The sequence below is a fragment of the Sus scrofa genome, chromosome 8 (genome assembly GCF_054392235.1).
Source record: "Sus scrofa isolate SSC_HxYL_T2T_F1_AM1 chromosome 8, Sscrofa_HxYL_maternal_Yorkshire_Landrace_v2.0, whole genome shotgun sequence".
Lineage (NCBI taxonomy): Eukaryota > Metazoa > Chordata > Mammalia > Artiodactyla > Suidae > Sus > Sus scrofa.
Window position 1 is genome coordinate 97135099 of NC_139390.1, and position 22885 is coordinate 97157983.

Here is a 22885-nt window from a genome sequence, read left to right on the forward strand (position 1 = left end):
AAAGTGATTTAAATATATGGTAGGGAAAAAAAAAAACTTAAAATTATAATTATAGGCAAAATTGTCTAACATGGCAATTTAATTTGTACCAACAGTCTTTGTTCACTAATAAATCACACATAGAATAGAAAGTATTTGTTTGTGAAGATTTAACTTCAATCCTTAGATACTGTAATGTGCTTTTTGCTACTTGACTTCAGAAATTATACTGAGAAAAATGTCACTGATTGAATTTTGCAATGTATTTTTGAAAATAAACTCAGTATACTTGTACATTTTCTCATACCAAAGTTATTTTTCTTACATAATTAATCATGCAAATAATAACATGGATAGAAAATTTATATTTTTGTTCACAGTTTTACAGTAAACAGAAGTATATTTTTGACTAAACATGATTTTATGTTTCAAAAATCATGAATTTTCATTACTGCAATGAGAAAATAAGAAAAAAATTGAATTGGAGTCTTCCAAATATTGCATTATTTTAGCACTGATTTAAAATATTCAAGGTCATATGATAAAGGATACATTACATTCTACACACATACAAACTTCTGGAAAATAATTTTTTAAAAAGAGTAAAATTTTTAAAAGTATGTAAATCCTTCTATGAAAAATGAAATTATTGACCTACTTAAAACAAACACTTTACTGACAAAATAAAAAGTCTTTGTATATAAAATTGTAAAGCCTTTTCTTGTTTCTTTTTCTAATGTAATTTTCAAATATATTTCCATACACTGACTTTAGCCGGCCTGACTTACTTAGAAAGGCTTATAAATGGAAATTGCAGTACATCTTTATTGAACAAATAAAAGCACCCTGGATGAATTATTTTTTTCAATCAAAAAATTCAGGGAACTCCCAGAGAACAAGAGAAGTACTTTTCTTGAACAAACCTTCATTTAACATTGCCTTTTAAAGACCAGAGGGATACTCTTTCCAATAATACAGGTAGATAATAAAATACAAATAGAAATATCACTCCAAGCTGTAACAAAATATAGCAGCATGGAGTTATGTTGTTTTCATATACCTTACAGAAAGTCAAAGTCCACTAATTTCAATTTTTTCAAAGACTTAGTAAAAATCAACAAAGTCTGTTTAAGTTGATCTCCTCTATATTACCTCCCACAATCATCACAAACTATAGTTTTCTAGACTCTAGATTTGAAGAACAGAATTCTGCAACATATATACTTATAAGTTGAGAAATAAAATTAACTGACAATTCATAGCCTATCAAATGGATCTTTTTTAAATCTGTTGGTTTTTCTATACTTTATACAAAGCTATAATTTCTGTGCAAAGATAATGAATATATGTGTGTGTGTGTGTGCACGCACACGCAATGCAATGCTTATTGTGTAATTTTATGTATTGTGAAAACATCACAATATATATAATATTTAGAAGCAGAAACTCAGCCATTCATATTGAGACAAGAAAATATTATAGCTAAATACAAAGTTGCCAAAGTCCATAGTAAAGATCAATGTAAAAATATTATCGGTGAAACAGAAGTTTGTATATAAGATTTAGAGGTCAGCTTTATAATGTCAGGCAGAGTTCAGGAGAAATTATGAACAAATGCAAACAGAGAGAAGACAGAAATCAAGGGGGATAACAGTGTTTCCACCTACAGATATCTGATACCTCTGTATTAGAAAGTAGAATAAATGTAACAGAAAATACAAATAAGCAAACCCCCCACAGCGATTACAACAGAAAATCTATGAGTTAATTAAAAATGTACTCTGCTTTTAAGAAATATCTGGCATTGGAACAAGGAGAGAGCAGATTTTGCACCTTACAACCAGAGGTCAAGGCAGGGCATATTGGCCTCTGCAGGGGAGGAGGCAACAGGGCACCCTAAAGACTTACAGGAGAAGCATAGGACACAATCAGAGGCTAGGGAGGTGGCGCACCTTCCGCTAATGCTGCCATTACCTTTAAGCTCTTTAAACCTGAGATGATATTGCAGGGAGAAGAAAGTAATAACAACCTAACTCCAGAAACTATTACTTCATTGGTAACATTACTGTACACAAAATTGGATGTAAAATATTATAAAGAGTAGTGAGAAATTTTGAATGATATGAGTCAGAGATGGGTAAGAACATATGAATTTCAGAAGAGGAATTCCACTGAGAGAAATAATATTGTTTCCACATAGTAACCTTGCACTCCTCTGTTCTATTTTTCTTTGTTGTTGGTCTTTTAAAACTAAAAGGCCAAAATAGCTTTTAGAGCTATCTATATAACTATTCAAGGACATATTATATTTACTGTTTACATTTATGTATGCACTTAAAGAATATGAACTATTTCGGAGTTCCCGTTGTGGCTCAGCCAGTTAAGAATCTGACTAGTATTCATGAGGATTCAGGTTCATTCCCTGGCCTTTCTCATCTGGTGTCACTGCAAGCTGTGGCATAGGTCACAGAGGTGGCTTAGATCTTGTGTTGCAGTGGCTCCAGCATAGGCCAGTAGCTCCAATTCGACCCCTAGCCCAGGAATTTCCATATGCTGCTTGTGCGGCCCTAAAAAGAAATGCATGTGTAGACATATATGTATGTATATATAGTTATAGAAATATATACAGTATACATACATAAAACTAAATAGTGGGAGAATAGGTACCCTTGACATTTGGAATTATGATTGAAAAGTGAAGGAAGGCTTGAGTGCTGTGGCATCTTTCTTTCTTTCTTTTTTCTCTCTGAAGCTCATTCTTGAAAGTTTTGTAAATTGATAATAATCTTTTTCACTTATGTGTAATAATATTTTTCAAACAAAATAACTTCCAACTTAGTTCTTTGAGATATACTTATTTTTCATATGCATTTCTAGCAGTTCCCTGATAAATCAATTCAGCATACCCTAAGTCTGGAGGTGTTGTCTTATTTTCACATTAGGTTTGCTTAATCCATCACTGATACATTTATATAAGAGCTCACCCATGTCTTTCATTTTTTATAGCAATTCATCTTACATTTATAGACTATCAAATATGGAAATTAATTGAGAATGTCTTGTAGGCATCTCTTTTTTCTATAAGGCAGAGAGAAGAATTTATATCCATATACTATTTTAGCAATAACTTTCTGAGATGGCTAATGAAATATAAATTATTTTTGAAAATTCTTATATTCTCACTTTTGTGATCTAAGTGGCTTTTTTCCTCTGTGACTAATATTTGTTTAATAAGATGAAGAAACATCTGTCTCATTTTGATTTTGTTTTCTGATATAAAATGGAAGTTTCAAATACATTAAATAGAACTGATGAACTGGTGAAATTATTGCTGAATAAGAGGACTTGCTGAAGCTCCCCTTAAATCTTGTGCTGCTACTATAAAATTAAAAAAAGAAAAGTGGAGATATGGACATGTTTAGTGAACAGCAGCCAGTGACTTTTGGAACAAATGTTTTAGGAGGAGAAGGATGCATTTAAGAAGGAATAAAGGCATCGGAGCCAAAAAAAAAAAAAAAAAGGTGTGTGGTGTGAAAAAGTATCCTGCTACAGAACATCTATATTCTAGGTAAGATGCAATCCATATCACATTACACATATGTTAGAGCTAAAAAAAAAGTTTGAGGAAAACCACATAAGCCAGTCATAAGAAGGAATGAAATTCAGAGTGCTGGGTAGAATTTAATTTGGGGTTTGCACAGCGAGAGGGAGACAAAAGATAAGAACTTGACCTGTTTATGATGGTGAATTGGAAATGAGATTCCTGAATGAAGTCAGAGCTCCAAAAATATATCTTAAGAAGAGGCTTAAGAATTAAAAAAAAAAAAAAAAATCTACTTACCTAGCAGAGCAGGTGAGGAGAATCTTTCCTGCTTCAACTTCAGCAGTAGATGAGGAAAACGTCTCTGAGAAAGTGTAAGTGTTGTTTTACACTCACATGGTGTTCTGACAGAAATTTCACGATCTCTGTGATCCAGGAATCCACAAACAAACTAACATATGAGGGGCTCTGAGGTGGTGGTCTTTTAAGGCAAAACGCGAAAACGAGCCCATGTGCTCTTTAAGGAAAAGTCCCTCCATTATGTTTCATCAGGATTTCCATACAGAATGGTGAGCTTTATTCTGCCATGAAAGAATGGAGAGGTACAAGCTCCTGCCTTAGGCAACAGGCTCTCCCATGTTTGTGGGCAGGGCTGCTTTATAGAGTTCTGTCAGCAGGGACGGAGCAGAATTCTCACGAGATTACTCGGGGGTAACGCTTGCTGCAGATTGCTGGGGCTGGCGTGGGTGCAGGCGTGGGCGCAGGCGCGGCATCTCCACACCGCCCCTCCTCCGGAGCTGAGGCGTCCGCCCAGCCATTTTGCACTAGGAACTCGGTCTGAAATTCCGGGAGGAGGCCTCTGCGTGCGGCACCCTGTGATCCAGTGAAACTAGACTAAGCACAAACCGAGAAATGAAGGTTAGACTTTATTACTCAGATTCTATTTTTATTTCCTGGGAATTGTTAATGGGCTTTGCCGGTAGCAGTTGTTGGGTCACAACCTCAGGAGCTTCCCAACATACTGTGAAAATCGCTTGCAGACTGGGAGCACAGGGCGAGACTGAAGGAAGAGGTGGGCCACTCCACACTGGTAGGGGGCAGGTTTCTTAAGCAAGGGACCCTACTTGGGAGGCTTGTCTTGAGTGGCCTCTAGATAAGAGAGATCTCTGCACTCACCTTCCAGAATCTGACAAGTTTCTACCAAGGCTTTCACTGCATCTCCTGTATAACCAGATGGTCTCTACTTCTTTAGCCTTAATCTCAAGGCTTGAGCAGCTTTGATGAGGGGAAAACAGGTGGACTACACATTCCAAGGACTAGGGAGGGCGTGAGTTTCCTCCAGTTGCCTGGGTCCAGTTCAATGGATTCAGGATGGGTGGTCTGATTGGGACTTGTGCAGATTGATTTGTTTATTAGTCCCTCCTAAACGAGTGACATTTTTTTTATTTTATTATTTTAATTTTTGCTTTTTAGGGCTGCACTGGCAGCATAGGGAAGTTCCCAGGCTAGGGGTTGAATAGGAGCTATAGGGGCCAGCCTACACCACAGCACAGCAATGCCAGCTCTGAGCCACGTCTATGATCTACACCACAGCTTAGGGAAACACTGGATCCCCCCACCCACTGAGCAAGGCCAGGGACTGAATCCGCACCCTCAGGAGTACTAATCAGATTCATTTCTGCTGAGCCATGATGGGAACTCCAAGGAGTGACATTTTTTAAATGATTTTTATTTTTTCCCTGTTATAGTTGGTTTACAGTGTTCTGTCAATTTTCTACTGTACTTCAGGGAGTGACATTTTTTGTTTGAAATACATGTATTTTGTTTTGCTGTTGAAGCAACTTTGTTACTTTTAAAGAGATTGGTTTTATTTTTATTTTATTTGCTGATTCTTGGTCACTAATCTTGAAAATTAATAGCAGATACCTACTTATTTGAGATTTTCCTGATAAAACTGTATTATTTTGTTTTGCATTTGCAGAAAGCATAAAATTGATATTTTTGAGGTAATTATGATATTCATATATGCAGAAATGAGTAATTACACATGTCAGAAAGATGAGAAAGAAGAGTGTAGATAATTGTTATAGTGTCCTTTGAAGATGTCCCTATGAAATCATTTCCTTCTCGTTTGGGATAAGGATTTTAAAAACTCCTAGAATTTCACCTGATGCTTTCCTGATAATAAGGATCTGTCATTAGAATAGTTAGTTATCATTTTAGTAAGAAAATATCTAGCATGTGTAGATATTTTCAGTGGATGCACCTGTCTTATAAGTGTCTTCTAAAGAAAATGAAAAGGACACCACTTCAGGGATCTTTTGGTTGAAATATTTTTTCCAATTATCTGTGTCAGCACAGAGAGAAATAATGTTAATTCTGACCTAAAGATATGGTTCAAGAATCTTTTCTTCATGCACTCTCACTTAGAATTCTTATTGATTTTTTTTTTAAGTGAAGGCCACTTAGCAAAGATTTCCTCCAGTAAGTTCGTATCTTTTTTTTTTCCCCAAGTGTTCAAATTCTTGTTACATCTTCTCTGTTAGTAATATTGCAAATACAGGTAAATGGCATTGTTGCTCTTGTCCTCATTATCACTGTAGATTTTAAAAAACAATCTAGCAGAAGTGCAAGTTTCCAAGTTAACTGTCAATTATATTCTTACTGTACAGAAAGAGCATCTGGCTTTCTAAATTCCTGATTATAGTCTTAATCCTCAGATGAATGTTTTAAAATACATTAAAGTTTCATAATCTTGAACAGAATATTAAATGTAGATACAATATCAATTTGTAATTTCTTATACAAAAAGCTTTTTGTGGGGAAAAGAAACAGTTTTTTTTTTATTTATAGAGAATCATTGTTACATGAAAAATGCATGGAAATACTAACTTTGGAATGACAACTTACATACGCTCTAAGATTTCCCAGATATAATAGAACCTACAAATGCCATTTCTTTTGCATCTGTAAACATGAGGCCATATGTTGAAGCTGACTATTCTAGTAAATTAAAACATTACAAAACCCAGAGGGCAATTACAAAATCTTTGTCAAAAGTCATAAAAACTAGCATACTCTCTAATTCTCCAAAAAATAAAAATGTGCATAAAAATACAGGTCTAAGATATTTCATAGTATCACTAACAAAAGTAATATTTGGAAATCAATAGGAAATGATTACATATGAATTTTAACACATCTGAATGACAGAGTGTATACTTTGTTTAACATTACCTTAATTTATTTTGTCTAAGTACATTTATTGGCATAAAATAGCAACATGATACATTGTGTATAAAATGTTACAAAATAACATGTAAAGAAAAATGTTCCTTAGCATTTCTGTATTCAAAATATAGAGTGTTATATGTAAAATATATTTTCAGAAGTAGCATTATTATTGATTTTAATCTTCCTTTTCATTTATATGTGTTTATGAATTTACAGTGGGTTAAAATAAGATGCAGTAATAATGAAAATAATCATTATTATTACTGTTATATTAATGGTAAGCACACAGTTTCAGTGCTCTTCCCAGTCATTTTTATGAAATGTGCATGGATAAAAAAATAGTATTTTTTATAAGATCCTTAGCTAAATTGTAATCTGAACATCAACATAGGGCAAGGTGGAAATTTCTCTTACCTTTTCATAATTCTATTGAGATTAATTAAATACATACTTCAGGCAAGATATTAATATTGAGTTTATAAAATACCTCAAAATAAAATATTTTCAAATCTTAAAATGATAAAGTTGAGCTTATGTGTATAAATACACACAAACACACACATACACACATATATAGCTTTTTAGGGCTGCACCTGCAGCATATAGAAGTTTCCAGGCTAGGGTTCAAATTGGAGCTCTAGCAGCTGGCCTACACAATAGCCATAGCAACGCCAGATCCAAGCTGCATCTGAGACCTACACCACAGCTTATGGCAACACCAGATTCTTAAACTACTGAGTAAAACCAGGGATTGAACCCACATCCTCACGGATACTAGTCAGGTTTATTACCACTGTGCCTCGACAGGAAGTCCTAAACATATGTTTTTAATATCAAATTTTTAGTTTACAATGGTCACACCTAGCTGCTGACTGAGATTTTTAAAAGATTGTTCACATTCTGAGAGTCTAAGTTGGTATGAAACTGTCTGTAGAGATAGGTGGTACCAAATCATAGGAGAGTATTACATAGGTTTTTCTCTGATTGACAGAAACTGTTTTTATCTTTATGAAGTAGGATTTTGCCATGTCAATTTTTTAAAACAGTTTTGCAAGGGTGAAATTTTACCATAGTTTATCAGTCTTTCCTTTTCTTTAATTGAATAGTATAACGATAAAGGTAACTATGATAACAATAATTAAAATATGAATAATTTCCACCAAAATGAGATAATTATAATGAATATTTTTATTGTCCACATATATACTACTCTATTAGTTCTAATAACTCATCTTTAGTAAAGTAACACCATCCAAACAATAATACTGGAGCATTTTTATGCACTTTCAAGGTTAATTGTTGCCCTAAATCCATAAAATATGTCAGGACATATTCCTATATTTTAACACAGTGGTCATAATTATCAACTACCTTCTCGGTTAACAAATATTTTTGGGGCACAAAAAATATTCCTTCAAAAACCTGCAAAATCAGAGTGCTCACAGTATTTTAAAGTATTTTGGGATGGCAGGTTCATAAATATTCTGAGATGCTATGCAAAATTTGTGTTTTATATGGGTATAGGATTTTTTCAGGAATATGTCATTCTTCAAGATAAAAAAGACAAAAATTAGTAAAAAGGCAAGGGTGTTTCTTCTGACCACTCTTTTTCAACAAAGAAGTAGAAGACCTAGGAAATCCAGCAAGAAAATAAAGAAAAAAAGTATGTAAATTGGGAAAAATTGGTATTGGCAAAGAATGGACAGATTAATGAGACCAGAATAATAGAATAGAGAGACCAGAAATTGACCTGAGTAAATATAGTGAACTGATCTTTGAAAAAGGAGTAAAGGCAGTACAATGGAAAAAAGATCATCTCTTCAGCAAATGGTACTAGAACAACTGAATGACCACACTCAAAAAAATGAATCTAGATATAAACTTTATAGTCTTCACAAAAATAATAACTCAAAGTGGATAATAGACCCTAAATATAAACCACAAAACTTTATAACTTCTAGAAGATAACATAGAAGAAACCTTAGATGGCCTTTGGTGTGGTAGTACCTTTTTTAGATAAAACACCAAAGGCACAATCCATGAAAGCAATAATTGATAAGCTGGACTTCATTAAATTGTAAATGTCTACTCTGTGAAAGATTCTGTCAGTAAAATGAGAAAAGCAATTAACACAGTGGGAGAAAATATTTGCCAAAGACACATATGATAAAAGACCATTGCCCAAAATATACAAAGAATACTTAAAAGTCAATAATAATAAAACAAACAACCAATTCAAAATAGCCCAAAAATCTGAACAGACACACACCAAGGAAGATACACAAATTGCAAATAAACATATAGGAAAATACTCCACATATCAGAGAAATGCAGTATAAAACCCCTGTGACATATTACTGCATACTTAACTTGAGTGGCAAGAATCTGGAACACCGACAGAAAATGCTGGAGAGAAGGTAGAAGAGGAACTCTCATAGACTTCTAGTAGAAATACAAAATAGTACAGCTACTTTGGAACACAATTTGACAGTTTCTTATACAACTAAACATTTTTATTGTATGATCCAACACCACCAATCCTTGGTATTTACGTGACTTGAAAACTTACATCCATACAAAAATCTTCACATGGATGTTTACAGTAGTCTTATTCATAATTGCCAAAACTTAAACAGACCCTGTATTTTATACATATATATATATATAAACAGTATATAATGGTATCATATATATGTATAAATTTATCATATATAAACATACTGCCAAATTCTTGCCATTTTGAACATAAAAAAACATTTCTACATATGTAACATCTAACAGAAATCATAATACACAGTAGGTGCCTAACACATTAAAAAAAGTTATCGCACTTAATCTGCGGCAGGTATACCAGTGCTGTCATAGAAGGTGATCTTACTCAGTACACATCCCTGGGAAGTTAATAATTATTAACATCATTCTCTACTTTATCTCCAGTATGGAATGAACTTAACATCAGTTATTGCTGTGCTCTCCCAACAGTTTCCTCCAGTACTGGAAGATAGTAATGTTCAAAATCTTCACAGCTTCCTCTTTTAAAATATGTGCTATGAAACCCAGTGAATATATTTAAAATTTGAACAATATAAGCAACATAAACACATAACTTTAAAATTACAATTAAAAAAACTTCAAATTGTATGTCTATACGTAAAAATAATTCATCTAACTATAATATTCCATGTCTGACAATCATAGAATCTTAAAGTTGTATGGATTTCAGAGTAATTATTGCTCATTACCTCATTCATATAGATACAAAGCCAATAAGATTAAATGAAGTCCTCAAGATCGCATAGCTCATTAGAACATGATCTTTGACCTACATCATTTGGCTCTTTGATGAATAATGTTTCAAAGTCAAACTATTTTGTAGCACTAAGTAATTGTTCTCATTTCATTTTCTATAATTGAATTATATCCAAACATTTCTAATTTATCATAAATAAACTAGATATGCCCAACAAATTATTTATATAAAAATTACAGTAGAGCATAATAGTATATGTTACGTACAATGTGATTACATGCATTTCATTTGTATTATATTTCTTCCTATGTTGTTCTATCACTCTGTTATGAGATTGAAAGCTCTAAAGTTAAAGGTAACTTATCAAGAAGTTAAGCATCTTTATTACATCTATTACAGACAGTGATTCTTTAGAACTGGACTTATTAAAGAGAATAGTCATTGGAAGCCATTATGTAGAATCTGCTTTTCCCATGTTGAAACTTATGTAAAATTATTATTTTTCACAGTAAAAGCAATATTATAGCCTAGAGTTTCAATTTACTAAATAAATAAATAAATAATTTTCAATATATCTATCAGATGTGATGGATAGATTTACATTAAAATGATTCATTAAGGGAAAAACTTCTGATGGCTGAGGAAGGCAAATTAAAATGGATAATAAAAAAATAAATTGCCGCTACAGGTATAGTAACCTGATAAAGCTTCCATAGAGAAATATGGCAGTCTAGGTGACTTAAAACATAGAAATTTATTTTCTTACCATTCTGGAGGCTAACAGACTGAGATCAAGTTGCCAGCACCTTTGATTTTCCCTGAGATTCTCTCTCCTTGGCTTGCCAGACACCACCCTTCTTGCTATATCCTCACATGACCCTTTCTCTGTGTTCCAGCCTCCTGATGTCTCTTTCTGTATGTCCTAATTTCCTCTTCTATAAGGGCACAAGTCATATTGAATTAGGCCCACCCTAAAGATTTTGTTTTAGCTTAATTAAATTTTAAAAAGTCCCCTTTCCATATACAGTCATATTCAAAGTTACTGGAAGCTTAGGATTTCTGAATACACAATTCAGTCTATAACAACTAGTAAAATTGTTCTTTATAATACAGATGAGAAAAAATGTATCCTGTATAATAAAAATAAAATGTACAATATTATCTAGTATTATCCAGGTTATTTTAAATCTAAGTTAGCCTTATTTTTAAAATTTTTTTTTATGTTAAAAAACCAGCAGGTGCATATGGAAATAAGAAAGTTATTCCAGAAATAAAAAGCTTGTAGCATTGACCCATTTTCTAAAACGTTTAACCTGAAAATGCCAGTGTATCATTAATTACATTCAGCTCAATGGCAGAACCATAAAGGCTGTAGAAAATGATAAGGACTTTGGAATTTCCACTACTGCTTTTGATATAAATTAAACTGTTAAGCAAGGAAGCATTTCAAAGTTATATTTTTTCAAGCAAACAAAAGAAGTGATAAATTTTTGTATTGTATCTGATATTGTCAGAGAACAAAAAAAATGACCTGGAAACTGGAAAAACTGAATAACTAGAAACTGAATAACTTTTATCATATTTCTTTTGGCACATTTTTCAATACGGCATTTCAGAGATAGGTTTGTTTCCTGTTACACTGCTTGACCTAACCCAGATCATAATGCATAAGAATGTTAGTATTTCAAAAGTGCTTTGAATTTCAGATAATATATTGGAAAAAAGTAAAATTTTTAAAAGATGGTCACCTTTTGATATGTTTCACCAGTAATCCTATATTTATTTAATCAATAGCCTAAATATTATTCAAATAAGTTCATATCTGAACACTTCTTGTTTCTCCCACTGTTGTGACTATTCCTAAATATAAAATTACGGAAACATTTTTGAGCTTCAGGTGAAGAATAGTTGCTCATTTTATAATAAATATGAAAATATGTTACCATTTGATATTTGATATTTTATTTTTATTAAAGCATAGTTGATTTACAATGTTGTGCCAATTTCTGTATTACTCTTTGATATTTTAAAATCAATATAATTTTTATGAAGTAGAAAAATGTATAATCATCAGATTGTATTTATTGGCTTGTAACTTATATTTCAGTAAAATCACTTCTCTATAACTTTCTAAATGTTTATTGGGACATCATTTTCAAATGATGCATTAATCATTTGATTCTGTAGAAAAGTCATAGTAAAATTGTCTTTATAAAAATATATTCTGCTAAACAGTTTAATGGACCTTATATGACTTCAATAATTCTCATGAAAGTGAAGTAAAAAAATTACTATTGCCTTATGTTGATAAAATATATTTTGGTGAAATTATCTACTCAGTTCTCAGGAATCTATAAGAGTAATGATTCTTGGAGTTCCCGTCTTGGTGCAGCAGAAACAAACCCGACTGGGAACCATGAGGTTGCATGTTCGATCCCTGGTTTTGCTCAGTGGGTTAAGGATCCGGCGTTGCTGTGAGCTGTGGTGTAGGTCGCAGATGTGGCTCAGATCTGGTGTTGCTGTGGCTCTGGTGTAGGCTGGCAGCTAGAGCTCCAATTAGACCCCTTGTCTGGGAACCTCCATATGCCTCAGGTGCAGCCCTAAAAAAGACAGAAAAAAAAAAGAGTAATGATTCTTTTGGAGAAGCAATTGTGATCTCTGCTGCCTTGGTTTATTGTTTTAAGATGTTTTAAGAAAAAGTACCAGTATTTTGTAGGAATTTAGTTCTGTCATTTTCGAAGTACCACTCTGTGTACAGTTTTGTATTTTTTAAAATTAAAGCATAGTTGATTTATAGTGTTATGTCAATTTCTGCTGTATAGCATAGTGACCCAGTTATACATATACATGCATTATTTTTCTCATACTATCTTCCATCATGTTCTGCTCCAAGAGATTGAACATTGTTCCTTGTGCTGTACAGTAGGACCTCATTGCTTATCCATTCTAAATGTGATAGTTTGCATCCACCAACCCCAGACTCCCAGTCCATCACACTTCCTCCCCCGTCCCCCTTGGCAACCACATCTAGCTTCCATGTCTATGAGTCTGTTTCTATTCTATAGATAGGATCATTCGTGCCATATTTTAGATTCCACATACAAGTGATATCATATATTTGTCTTTCTCTTTGTGACTTTGTTCACTTAGTATGAGCTGCATTCATGTTGTTACAAATGGCATTATTTGGTTCTTTTTTATGGCTGAATAGTGTTCCAAAGTGTACATGTACCACATCTTTTTAATCCATTCATCTGATGTTGGACATTTAAGTTGATTCCATGTCTTGGCTGTGTGAGACCAGCTCAGCAGGTCAGTGCTGAAGAAGAGGTGCTGTGAAACTTAAGAAAAAGTTAACATAAAACAAACACAGAGACATTTATCGTAATTAAAGGTGGGAACTGGGGGACCTCAAGGTCTCAGGGACCTCCAGTGCTGACTCAAGAAACCACATTGTTTTTATTGTGCTCTTTAGGATTATGTCAAGTGAGGAGGGGGTTGTAGATGCAGGATATAGTTCTTTTATTATTTTAAAAGTCACATAGCTGGTTAGGCTTTTACTCTAACCTTTATGCATTTAACACTCATTAGCATTGAGGAAGCCTGGTGTTAGCTGTCTGTGCATAGCATCTAGAGAATCATCATGCTTCTGCAGATGGCGTGCCTATCTGCCTATCTGCAGCAACCCGGCATGCCTAGGTTTGTACCTCTTCTCTGCTGATGCATATCCCACTAACAACCCCTGGGGCCATGAGGATCCTCTTTCTCTTATTTTAACAGGACATATCATGCTGTGTAAATGGCATGCCTAGACCAATTTACCAGCACTATGACTGTTTTTCAAGCAGGAATATGGGGTAAAGTAAAGCAAGACAAGAAGGAGTTTTCAGCATAGAAAAAAGAAGCAAAGAGGCTAAGAAAAGATTGTAGAAACATGTCTCCCGATATGGCTATTGTGAATAGTGCTGCTATGAACTTAGGAGTGTATGTATCTTTTTGAATGAAAGTTTTGTACAGATATATGCCTAAGCATGGAATTGCTGGATCGTATGGTAGTTCTATATTGAGTTTTCAGAGGTACCACCATACTGTTTTCCATAGTGGATGTACCAATTTATGCTCCCACCAACAGCGTAGGAGAGTTCCGTTTTCTCCACACCCTATCCAGCATTTGTTATTTGTCGACATGTTAATGATGGCCATTCTGACCGGTGTTAGGTGATTTGGTATCTCATCGTAGTTTTGATTTGCATTTTTATAATAATTAGTGATGCTGAACATTTTTTCATGTGCCTACTGGCCACCCATATTTCTTTGGAGAAATGTCTATTTGGGTCTTCTGTCCATTTTTCGATTGGGTTGTTTGGTTTTTTTTTTTTGTTGCTGAGCTATTTGGTTTTTTTTTTTTTGTATGAGCTCTTTGTATATTTTGGAGATTAGGCCCTTGGCTTTTGCATCATTTGCAAAGATTTTTCTCCCATTCTGTGGGTTGTCTTTTTTTTTTTCCGTAGAAAATACTGGATATTAGAATTTTCTCCATATGTTTTATCATATTATAATTTGGGAATAAGTTTCTTTTTTCTTGAGTTATTTCATTTATTTCTGTGGTTTGCCTTTAAAGTAACAAGATGATTTTGTTAAACAGAAAGAAATTGATCTCATAATGTTAAAACCATATTCCGTAGCAGACTAGTCACTATTAGGACTTGATGCTGTAACTATCTGAATCTTAAGTCTAATGCAGATTTGTGAATAATAATAAACATTTTGTTATCCTCTCCATCAATAATTCATTCTACAATAAGAGAATACTAAAGGTATACACATGAATAGTTAAAATTTTTTGTTAACAATATTGTTTCAGAAGAAAAATCATTATCACATGTATTCAGATAAAGGCAACTATCTGTATGTAAATGAAATCTCACATTTTTTTTCTCTCTGTCTTGTGCTCATTACCTTTTGTCTCGTTATTCTTCAGATTTTATTTTCAGTTATTTACCCAATTTCAATTTGTTTTTCCTCACAGATTCTGTTTCCCTCAGAGAAAATATGTTATCTTGGCATATTTCCCCTGTGTGTCTCTGGCAGGTTTTCTTGCTGTCTCATTTGGGGAATCTAGTTTTTCCCCTGGGCTTCCACTTCCTCATTACACTTTGCCAAGATTTTCTGTACTCTTCCTCTCCTCCTCTCACAGGAGAAACTGCTTTTTAACCTATTTTCTTTTGTTTAACTCTAAACAACTGTGAACCAAATGTTTTTTTAGCCATGTTTAAATATACAAATAAGAATATCAACTTTGAGATCATAGGGAGTAGAGTTTCAATAGTCCACTCCAACATGTGACTTAGTACTTGTCACTTGGGAGAATTCTCCATCAGTTTGAGATGATGAAATGCTTCCTCATCCTTCCTACTACATTCTAGTGTCTTCCTGAGAAAACCCCAAAACATAATCTCACATTTGTTTTTGAGTGTATATGTGTCAGTTTGTTTATATGAAAGGTACACATATCTCAAGGATAAACATTTCATCTCAGAGGCCAACACAATCCAACACACAAATAGAGAAATTATTCACATAGTTAAGCAAAAGCATTATAATTTGCTTCTGTCACTTGAGAATACTTACAAGGTTCATAGGAGGTCAAAGAAATAGTCTCTGAAATCATTTAGAATGTTCTCTAAATGGGCTTCTTGTAATTGTAAATAGCAGTTCCAATCTTGGACATTTTCAGCAAAATCATAAGATGAGCTCACATCCATGGAAAAATAAACACATCTTGGAGGTTTGTCAGAAATCAGAGGACTTCATAGAACTAAAAATGGGAAGTATAGGAATCTGCCTCAAAAAGAGTAATTTGATCCAATACTGAAACTCTCATTCTCCAAGATCCATCTGATTTCCACACAGATCAAGGATGTGGGTTGAATGAACATATGAAAAGATTCACCTGCTCTGCATCTCAATCTTGCACAATCTTTGAAATCCCTATAGTAGCACAGTATTACCTTTCATTGACTATTTTAATCAATAGTGGAAGTATGATGACTTCTAATTGGCCTTTACTGCCAATAGTTTTTACTCTTTGGATCAGGGATTTGTCAGTTTCTGGGTATATTTATTTCAATTATGCATTACAAAATTGGGAAATAACCACAGATGGTATTCAGGATCCCACACTAAGCTGGACCCAAATCAAACTTTTTTGATTGCCTGATTTTTTTTTTTTTTGTCTTTTTAGGGCCACACTAGCAGCATATGGAGATGCCCAGGCAAGGCGGGGAGGGGGTCCAATCTGTAGCCGCTGCCATACATCATGGCCACAAGCATTGTGAGTTCCAAGGTGCATCTGTGAGCCATGCTGGGAACCCCACTGATTGCCTGACTTCTATAAGCCTCTACTCTGAATGGTGGACTCTAGTGACATCTGGGGTCTCAGTTTAGAATCAACATCGGGTATCCCCAAATATTCTGATTGTTTTCTCTTTCCCAATACACAACCATCCTGGTAAATTGTGTCAGATCCTTCAGGGGAAAGCCAAGAAAAGATTTATAAATTTTGTCAGTGAAGAAAGTACTTATTCAAGAGGACTAGGCTTCCTCTTCATTCAAGGATATCTGTGCTAGAGTTCCCTGGTGGTAAAATGGGCTAAGGATCCAGCGTTGTCACTGTTGTAATTTGGGTTGCTTATGTGGCATGGGTTCAGTCCTGGACCTGGAATTTCACATGCCATGGGCATGGCCAAAAAATTAAAAAGAAGAAGAAAAAAGAATCTATGTGGTGTAAATTGCCTTAAATCTAGGAATATTTTGAGGGACTATGACTCTCCATTGTAGTAATTTTGTCATACTTTTCAATGGCTCTTCTAGGGACATCATGATCGTTTTAGCTAACATCCCCTTCTGCAGTTCAAATCATTATGGCTACTGTTTGTACATACTTAACATTAAAGTAATCACAACTACCTTATCTTTAACAGTTAAGTGTTACCTTTTGACCCTCACCATTCTGGTGCTGATCCTGATTTGAATTCAAAGAGTCAGGTACTTCAATGACAGATCTTTCACTATGATTTCTGGCCCACAGACAAGAACTCACACAAAGTTTTGAGAATATAGGGCTAGAGACTCCCCTTACACATTTGTTTACCAGAAACTTCTTAAAGCAGTAGTCTCTGGACTTTTCCAAGGGACATAGTTTGGAGGTATTGCATGGTAATCTATTCTAACATTCAAATGCCTCTAATCTCTGGATAACATTATTAATTGTATACCTTAAGAATTTTCAGCACTTTAGTATCATTTAGTATGAGTTGCCTTTGAGTCTAGGTTTAACTCAAAAAACAAAAGTGTTCAAGAATTTCCATTCATCTTAGATAACTTTTTAAACCTCTAAGGTCTTTTAGTGTATCCCTGTCAATGACACAGCCTGATAAAACGTTGTACTTCTTTCATCCTAACACAATACTCATGGGATCCCTTCCAAAACATTTTTCCACATTTTTATTGATGTAATTTCACATAATATTGACATTTAGGAGTGTATCTGGCCTTCTTGTGAGTCACACTCTTTACCTTTCCTTCTTGGACATAGTAGTACTTGAGTCTGGTTCTAGATCTGGAGACAGTAAGGAGCTGTAGGAATGGATCCTGAAGATGACCAGAAGTCTCCTACCAGACCATTGCCCCAGGTAAGGCAATTAAAGCTTTTTCAGGCAAATGAGAGACTGCATTCCTCAAAGAATCAGAAGGAATTTGGGAGTTCAGCATCTCCAGCTTTCTGAGATTCTGCCCATATGCCACCATTCCAATTTCGAGGGTCCCATTAATTCCCTATCTTTATAATAATGGACCTTTTGAAGCTATGCATTTCATTTTTGTTGTAATTCAGCTACTAACAGTATTTAGACCCTAGGTTTGTTTTTCAGAAATAGCAGCCCTATGGCTACTGAAAAAAAAAAAAAAAAAAAAAAAAAAAGATTATTTTGTCAGGATCATGGAAGCTTTTTTTTTTTTTTCCCCTGTATTTTTGCAATTTCTAGAGCTGCTTCTGCAGCATATGGAGTTTCCCAGGCTCGGGGTCTAATAGGAACTGTAGCTGCTGGCCTACACCAGGGCCACAGCAATGTGGGATCCGAGCCACATCTGCAACCTGCACCACAGGTCACTGCAACGCCAGATCCTTAACCCAGGAAGCGAGGCCAGGGATTGAACCTGCAACTTCATGGTTCCTAGTCAGATTTGTTAACCGCTGAGCCACAAGGGGAACTCTGCTTTCTTGTTCTTTATTCAAGCCTTTAACCTTGAAGTTTAAAGCACTAAGCTTAGGATTTTCTTTCTCTAAGTTCTTAACTGCACTTAGAAACAACAAATGGTATTATATTCAATATTTTAACCAAATTGTTTTATGGCGGTGACTGTTTGTTTACCCAAAGTTTTACTTTAAATGATATTTATTTATAATTGAGAAGTTATATATCACTACTGTTTACTCTAATTTTGTTGCCTAATCATCCTGCTTCACCACTGGCACATTTCTTGAGCACAATTTTATGTCATTATAAAATTATTTACAAATTCAGGATGAATATACAAACGGCAAAAGCTAATATCCAATTACTCTATGTCTGAAAAAGAAAAGCTCATTAGTGAGGAGAATATCCTACCAAAATGATGAAAAATAAAATTATGAACTCTTCATTCTATTTCTCACATATTTCACATTTAAATCTTTTTTGACTGGTATTTCAAGATTGGAAAATGAAATAAACTACTCACAAATTATGATTTGATATGTAAGCATGTAGGAATTGGCACTTGAAAACTTAGTTCTACCTAATCAGTGGAATTTGATAGAATTATAAATCCTGAACTCTTTTTCCGTGATGATCATTATAATTATAGGGTTTCTAAAACTAGCAGTACATTGAAAGGAATTTCACAAGTATTTCCGGACAACATAGTAAACTCAGGCAACTCATAGACACCTAGATGGTGATAGGTCAGTGATAATTGATTATGCCTTTCTACCTCCAAAAAATGAAACAAGCAAACAAACAAAACCCTCAGTTTTGATTCCTTCTTCAGAGTATTAACTACTAGTTAATTACAAATTAATTACTATAGGCTGTGATGACTTCATCACAGTTGTCCTTCATTGTTCTATACAAACACAAATCCACATGTAGTTATGGGTCTGATTTAATGGACATGAAAGTAAACTGTTTAATCTGAAGTTAGGCAAGTCATGTTGTAAAGGTGCCAACTGAAAAACTTAAAGCACTCTGAGTATACTTTCTTTAATAATATTTTTATAATATATTCAATCATTTATTGTGTTACCTTCTACCAATGAGAGATTTACATTGGAAGTTAGGTCTTGTTCAGTTTCTGCACTTCAATTAATTTTTTATTAAACTCATCACTGCTGTTTTCCTCAATGTTTTACTAGATTTTTGAAGACTGTCCAAATGGCTGAATGCATAATAAATCTTATATTCAAACACATTTCACATAGATAATTATACTACCTTATAGACTATGTTCTTCCCAAACCAAAGAAAATTTCAGGTTATTCTCAGAGTTGATTATTATTATATTTCTGAACTTTAAAGACTATATTATCTACTGCTATTGAGGTTACAATTCCAATCTTTGATTAGAATTTTGATAAAAGGAGCTATAATAATCTTTAGTTACTTTTGCAATCATACAAAAATTGTGAAAATTGGAGTTCCCAATGTGGCACAGTGGATTAAGAATCTGACTGCAGTGGCTCAGGTCCCTGAGGAGGTGCAGGTTCAATCTCTGGTTCGGCTCAGTGGGTTAAAAGATCTAGCATTGCTGCAGCTGTGGCTTGGATTCAACCCCTGGCCCAGGAGGTTCCATATGCTGCAGGTGCAGCCACAGAAAAAAAAAAAAGTTGTGAAAATGTACATTATTTTAATATTTAAGCTTTGCCTTCTGTTGTTTCAGCCATCCAGCATAGGTTGTTGTTATTACTAATGAACTCTTTTTCCTGGAATGAAAAGTAAAGTATATTTCCTAAATTGTAACAATGTAAAAACTGAAAAAAAAAACCATTAAAAACTAGAAAGTGAATGGTCTCTGTGATCCAAATCTCCTCCTATCTGCAAGCTGTGAATATAGATTGTGTTATTTAACTATATAACCAGTAGGCATCTAACCCTTTTGCCATATTCAAAAAAAATGCAGTTCAGTGTGCAGAGGTACAGCTGGAGGCTTAAATTCTGTCATTTGAATTATATTTACCTTCAAGCCTCAAATCAAATAATTCAAGATGCCACTGTTATTGATATTTCCTCTTTTAAAATGTTTCTTTTGGTTTTTTTGTTGAAGATACATACTTCTAAATACTTTAAAAATAGTCACACTTGCAAAAAGTCCTCTGAGAATCTTCTCAGTGTGTGCAACATCCAGCATTGTTCGGTTGAAACTAGGACAAAATTTCATTGATTGTTGTTTGTTTTAAATTTTTATGCAAGCAGTTGGATGTTACAGAATACCTTACATACAAATGAGTCCACTCCTAATAGAAACCAAGAATTCTATCAATCAAAGGGTAGGGTGAAAGGGAAAGATTTCATATGCGTTGGTTACCCTCAACTGGATTATATAGTAAGTAGTTGCAGAATGTGAGAGGAAGTAATAACAGCCTGAATAGAAACCAGTGTTAGGTAACAGAGTTATTTGTGACATTATCAGTGAATGGCAGTCAACATATTGGATAATGTCATGAATAAAATGTTTATGTAGACTTTCTGTTATTTTTTTCCAAGTCTCTCAAACAAGCTACATGGAATTATGTTATAAAGTTATCTTACTGCATTTTTAAAAAAAGCAGTTCTTGAGAAAAAAATTTTAAAGTAAGCTATTTCATTTTCTTAAAATCCATAAAGGTGAGTAAATATGCCAAATGAATACATGTATTTTCTTAACATTACAAAATATATATTAATAGAAATTTCAAACATGAATATACGATGACTTTATTAAATTTAGTGGTATACAAGAAAAAGAAAATTGTGAATTTCACTTTAAAGTAAGGATTTATGTTATTATATACTTAAATAATAAATGAATTATAAAATTAATTCATTTATGTAATTGAACTAAATATGTAGTTAATTGAAAACAAAATGTGAAGATTTTCAAGGAAAAGTCATTATCATACAAGTAAAAAGCACTAAAAGTATTTTTAGAAAATATAAATAAAATTGGTATATTCTTTAAATTTTAACCTAGAAAGAGGCTTTCTGTAGAGGATTACCATTCAAAGGACAATAGAAAAGATCCTGAACAGAGACTAGCACATAAGCTATATAGAAGGAGGAATAAAACCTGTCAAGGAAGTTTTCAGGTACATTGAACCAGGGCGTTGTGAACTTCATATGTAACTGCAAGATGCCTGTTGATAAAAGTGGTCTTAGTGTCCACCATCTATTATAATTAGAAGGTATTCTTTTTTATTTGCCATATATTATTCCTTTGTTTCCATCTTTTTCTTTTTTTGTTATAAGCTAGCCTCCAATTGGCAAAAACCTGTTGTTTGTGGGCTGAGTTAGAACTTGGTAAATAGAAAGTAAGGTTAACTCTCTGAGAAACAATAGGAGGAGATGAAACCTCATATCCCCCCTCCCCCAGCCCCTGCCAGGAAAGCTGAGTTCTTCATTATGTTACTCTACATGTCTCTTCCATTCAATTATTTACTGTTAGAACTTCTGAGATATGGAAGTTAAATTTAAATGCTTGAATAAAGTTCATGTTATTGTCAAACAGAGGCATGAATATAAACATTGAAAACATACTGCATTTCAGTATAACTGAACTGTAAGATGTTAACACCATTAACAGTAAATCATGAAATCCAAAAGCATGCTGATAAATAAAATGGTAATATTTATGTTTGCCTCATAAATTGATCTACATAACCTCGTTTTTTTAATTTCCTCAAAACACATAGTAATAAATTTTCTACTTAGCAAAATGAGAGATTTGCCAAGGATATAGAATTGAATAAAACACTACCTTGTTTTGTTTTGTCTTTTTTCTTTTAATGGAGGTTTCCTGGCTAACGGTACAATCCAAGCTGTAGCTGCTGGCCTACATCACAGAGCACCTTAGGGCAGTGCCAGATCCTTAACCCACTGAGTGAGATCAGGGATCAAACCCACATCCTCATGGACACTATGTCGGGTTCTCAACCTGCTGAGCCATGACAGGAACTCCGCTTTCCCTTTTTTTTTAATGCAATAGTCTATAATAAAGAGGCAGATATGCTTTAAAATAATTCTTTTTAATAAATTATAAGAGGATAGCAAGGCTATACACTAGATAAAGTGTGATGAACAAGAGGAAGTGATCAGCTCTGGGGCAGGTCTGGGCAGTGGTCTTCAGATCTTTATTTATTTATTTGAAATAAACTGTAAATAAATAAATAAATAAAATAAAATCTATTTGAATACCTTCAAATGTTAATGGTGGTTATCGCATGGTGGAGGGAGAGCTTACAGATGATTTTGTTGTTATTTTATATGATATTTCTAAATGTTTGGTGTGAGTTTTATAATCTGAAAAGATCACAGTGTTGCCAATGACATGACCATGGAGATTTCGGTTAGGTAACAACCACAAGGCCCCAGTTGTTTACCTTGGTTTGGCCTGCGCCCCTCTACCAGCAGTGGTTGGATGTTGGCTGCCCCTTCCCTTTGACTGTTGTATGGCTGTGTCATTATGGCTACTTTAACTGGGCTCCAAACTCAGTCTGGACTTTGGCCCAGGAGACTGGAGCGAGCTCCAAAGTCATTAGCATCTCTAAAGGCAACTTCCAAGGCACCACAGTCTGTCCTCCTCTGCCC

General features: G+C 34.0%; 2 long non-coding RNA genes across 9 annotated transcripts in view; one reads left to right on the plus strand and one right to left on the minus strand.

Annotated features, from left to right (window-relative positions):
- LOC146400953 (uncharacterized) overlaps positions 1-4188 on the minus strand; it is a 254701-nt gene extending 250513 nt beyond the window's left edge. For all 6 annotated transcript variants that reach the window (XR_014812973.1, XR_014812976.1, XR_014812974.1 and 3 more), the window contains exon 1: positions 3821-4188. This is a non-coding gene — a long non-coding RNA (uncharacterized LOC146400953). The remainder of the gene's footprint in view (positions 1-3820) is intronic.
- Positions 4189-4324: 136 nt separating this feature from the next.
- The window catches only part of LOC102163618 (uncharacterized), a 501092-nt gene continuing 482531 nt past the window's right edge, over positions 4325-22885 (plus strand). For all 3 annotated transcript variants that reach the window (XR_014812954.1, XR_014812955.1, XR_014812953.1), the window contains exon 1: positions 4325-4438. This is a non-coding gene — a long non-coding RNA (uncharacterized LOC102163618). The remainder of the gene's footprint in view (positions 4439-22885) is intronic.